Source organism: Cynara cardunculus, unplaced genomic scaffold (assembly GCF_001531365.2).
Source record: "Cynara cardunculus var. scolymus isolate 2C unplaced genomic scaffold, CcrdV1 Un_Scaffold_2675, whole genome shotgun sequence".
Classification (NCBI taxonomy): domain Eukaryota; kingdom Viridiplantae; phylum Streptophyta; class Magnoliopsida; order Asterales; family Asteraceae; genus Cynara; species Cynara cardunculus.
In genome coordinates, this window is record NW_020201179.1 from 12,358 (window position 1) to 16,827 (window position 4,470).

General features: G+C 37.1%; 1 non-coding gene across 1 annotated transcript; it reads right to left on the reverse strand.

Annotated features, from left to right (window-relative positions):
* Nucleotides 1-4,071: 4,071 nt before the first annotated feature.
* LOC112503201 lies at nucleotides 4,072-4,178 on the reverse strand. The gene has a single exon (XR_003067884.1). It is a non-coding gene; the product is annotated as a small nucleolar RNA R71 (small nucleolar RNA).
* Between the last annotated feature and the right edge of the window lie 292 nt (nucleotides 4,179-4,470).

Below are 4,470 nucleotides of genomic sequence, written 5' to 3' on the forward strand. Positions count from 1 at the left end.
GGACTTGTTATCCGGACAAGATTGACCGGACTTCAAGTCCGGATAAAGAGATAGAAAGTTTTTGAAATGTTTTTGAGATGAAATGGCGGTGTAACCACGATAGTGATAAAATGGCGGTGTAACCGCGAGAGAGATGAAATGGCGGTGTAACCGCGAGAGAGATGTAGTGGCGGTGTAACCGCGAGAGAGATGAAATGGCGGTGTAACCGCGAGAGTGATGAAATGGCGGTGTAACCGCGAGAGAGATGAAATGGTGGTGTAACCGCGAGTGAGAAACATAAATATGTTTATGTTTCAGAACAGGTTTGATTCTAAACTGATTGTTTGGAATGTATATTGTCTGTATGAGATTTATACAGTCACTAGACCTTTTGGCCTAACGCTCAGTTGTTGGACTAACCTGTTTTGCAGGTCGGCGTACGTTGCAAGATAAGGGCAAAGGAAAAGTGTAAATGATGATAATAGTTTGTTCATATATGAATTAAAGATACATTTTGTTAGTCCCTGTTTTGTAATAATACTATTTTTAGTATTATGAGTATGATGATGTAAATTTTATGTATATGGGATTATGAGGGTTGTTACAATCAGACAGATTTTGGTACCCAAATGAACTTTGATCCTTCTTTGTTAGTATCAGGTTGTGGATAAATTCCAAACCATCTATTTTTGTTAGATGTTTTCTTTTTAGCACTTTTAACAGGCATATCAAATAAACAATAAGATCCATACTAGTTATTGTCATACCTGTTAAAACCTTTCCAATTTTTCTGAAATCTGTTACCGTCAATCCAGCTGTTGTACCTTTTCTGTTCACAAAATCAATTTTCTTGCATGTGGAGCACATGATTCTTCTCTTTCTAACATTAATCCGATCAGTAGTAGATCTCACAAAACAACGAAGATTATTATTAGTAACAACAGAATTACAAACAAAACATATTCAAACTTATTAATCCAAATGCTTTTAACTTTAGAATGAGAATTGAATGATCCAATGATGTACCCTTGATAGTACTGACTTAAAAAGCGAGAATAGGTCTTAAACACAGTATATTTAGGGCTGCTAGAATAACTGTTAGATTTAGAACAGTCATAAAAGCTGGTTTTACACTGTGAAGGAGAACTAGTTGAGCTTTGAGCACACGAAAAGTGTTTGACTTTCTTTAAAAGCTAGTCTCGTTCATCAGCAACTAAATCATACTTCTCTTTGAGTTCAATTCTCATTTTCAGTTCAGTTTCAAGTTCTGTCTTCATATCAGACAATTTCCTTGAAGTATCCAAGAGTTTACCTTTTATCTCCTTCTTCAGCTTCTAAAATTTCTTCTTCTGATTATCAAACTCTCTTCTCTCTTCATCTGAGCTGCTCTTTTCATTCGCAGAAGCAATGTCGAGCCACTTTTTCTTTCAGCAAGCTCTTTAGCTATAGCAACATATTTCTTTGAAGTATTTCTCTTTTCAAGCGCAAATAGCTTCTTCTCTTCGTCTAAAGCTTTCTGCTTTTGAGCAACGCTGTCAGACAGTTTCTGATTCTAGCTCAGACATTCTTCTTTGATGTCGTTCTTCTCTTTATCTATCTTGGCTCGTTCCAAGATAATCTTAGCTGCTCAAAATCCGAGATTTGATTTGAATGCAATTTAGCGTTTTGCTCGAGAGAGTTGATCTTATTTTAATAAGATACGCGTTCAGCACCAAATCTTTTCTCTTCTACGAAAAATATCTTTTTCTCTTTCTCAAACTCTGTTCTTTCAACATTCAAACTCTGTTCAGTTTCTGATATGTGTTGAGAATTTAACACATAAAGCACTCATTTTACATCTTATTTAGTAGAATAATTTCTTTTCATTCCCACTTTGAGTCATTTTTATATATTTCTTTATACATTTAGTTATTATGAAGTTAAATATTGTGGTTGACTTGTTGGTACTCTTGAATGAAGCTAATGGGGAGTGTTTGTGAAAACAATAGGATGCTACAGCATTGGAGCAACATCGATCTGATACATACGCAACTTTTTGGAAGGCTTAATGATTAAGACGCTGCCTTTTTGTATTCATGGAAGACAGCTGGAAATTGCTGGAATCTGAGATTAAAAGTCTTGTTACAAGGGTGGTTTTAATTAAGTTCTTGAAGTTCTTGATTTTTCTCTTCTTTTACATTCTCGTCTTTTAATTTCCATCATTTATATTCTCGTCTTTTAATTTCCATCATTTATATTCTCGTCTTTTATTTTCCGCAATCTACATTCCGTCATTTATTTTCCGCAATTTACATTCTCGTCATTTACATTCCCGTCATTTATTTTCTCGTCATTTACATTTCCGTCATTTATTTTCTCGTTATTTACTTTGCACAATTTACGTTTATGTCTTTATTTTCCCTCATTTATTTTTACTTTCCGTTATGAGTAGCTAAGCTTTTATAGCTTGGGTGTGAGACGGAAAGGTGAGATTTTCAAACCGAACGAAAGTAGCTAAGTGTTTTCGAAAATGACGTTTCATTGTTTCATTCGAGTTTTTATAAAGTCAAGCACACTTCTTGACGGGTTGATCACTTGAAAGTGTTAAAGTGCGATGGACTTAGAGATAAGCCATCAATAAGCACGTCAACTTGGATGACATAAGAGGTAGACTTGAGAAAGTTGCCGACAAGGAGACTTGTCATTTGTGTTTTTCAAAACTTAACTCCCGACGGGTTGGTCGCTCTTCAAAGGTGTCAAAGTGTGATAGAACCAGAGATGAACTATCAAGAACACGCCAACTCGAATGATATGGGAATCGACTCGAGAGAGTGATTTTTAACAAAGAGATTTGTTTATCCATATATTTTGAAAACACTATCGTGTCACTATCGTGTCACTATCCCCGGTCCGGACACCACATAGAGATATGGGTGGAAAGCTATAAGATAGTGCAATGGTGAAATCCGAGAGGAATGCCTTCAAAATAGATGGTGGAACTTAATTTCGAAACACTACTTGCTGTAGCATTCCTATAGCATTGGATGTTGGAATTTGTGTTTGGGTCTCACCTTAAGTCTTACACCCTTTCTTCTTTTATATATTTTGTATTCTGTTTTGGGATCACCTTACAATCAATAAAAAGTCTTCAAAATCGCCATCTGAAATCATTTCTTTCATTGGACTCTAATCTAACTTTGGCTACAATCTATGTGGACGATAATCCGGTACTTGTACCACTTTATTACTTTGAAAGACGATGTTGGGCCGTATTGTTTACTTGCTTTGTGGCCTAATTGCATCAGTCTAAAGGTGTGAAATATAACCGACCATGTTTTTGGCGCCGCTGCTGGGGATTGCTTCGCTAAAGTTTTATTTTGAGTAAATTAAAAGATTTGATTTTTCTAGTACCACTGGAATCGTTTTTAAAGTGGTATATGCCACGGTCACAACGCCGAGAATTTTTTGAATTTAATCCCGATATTGAGAGAACGTTTCACCATCGGAGGAGGGCTCAAAGAGCATTTTTTGCTCTACTCCCTCCAAATATGGCGTTACCTCCCCCAAATATTCCGGAAATACCACATTTGGAAAACCAACTGCCGGGTTTTGAACAAATTCCACAATACCTGAACTTTCAACAAGGACATACACATAATGGTAATAATTTGGACAGGGAATCGGAACCTAATGAGCACCAAAGAGCACAAACTCCGAACATTATTAATTTGGCAAATTCCAAAAATGAGAGGATCATGGATTATGCTATTCCAGATTTTGAGCAATTAAATTCCGGGATAATTAGGCCACATATGACCGCTCTCCATTTTTAACTCAAACCCAAAATGTTTCACATGTTGCAAACAAATGGCCAATTTGCCGGATTACCTTCGGAGGACCCACATTCGCATTTAAAATCTTTTATGGAAATCACGGATGCTTTCTTGATCCCGGGAGTGTCAAATGACGCTCTAAGGCTTACTTTGTTTCCATTTTCCTTGAGGGATCGGGCAAAAGCATGGTTTAACTCATTAACTCCAGGTTCTGTGCCATCATGGAGTAACATGGAGGAAAAGTTTTTGTGAAAATATTTCCCACCGACAAGGAACGCTAAGTCCAGAAATGAGATTTGTCTTATCAAACAAATGGACGATGAGGCTGTTCTTGACGCGTGGGAAAGGTTCAAAGAGCTGTTGAGGAAATGCCCGTACCATGGCATTCCGTACTGTATTCAACTCGAGATGTTTTACAATGGGTTAAATCCCATGGCAAAACAAATGCTCGATGCGACTGCGGGCGGAGCCTTTACAGCTATGACCTAAAATGAAGGATATGAAATCCTAGAAAAGATTTCGGCAAAATATGGACATTGGGTCGACCCACGCGCTCAGTCATAGAAAAAGACTGCAGGGATACATGATGTAGATGGATATACTGCATTAATAGCCCAGCTTACCTCCATGACCAACATGTTGAAAAACTTAACTTCTGGTCAGGGAGGACAGCAAGCT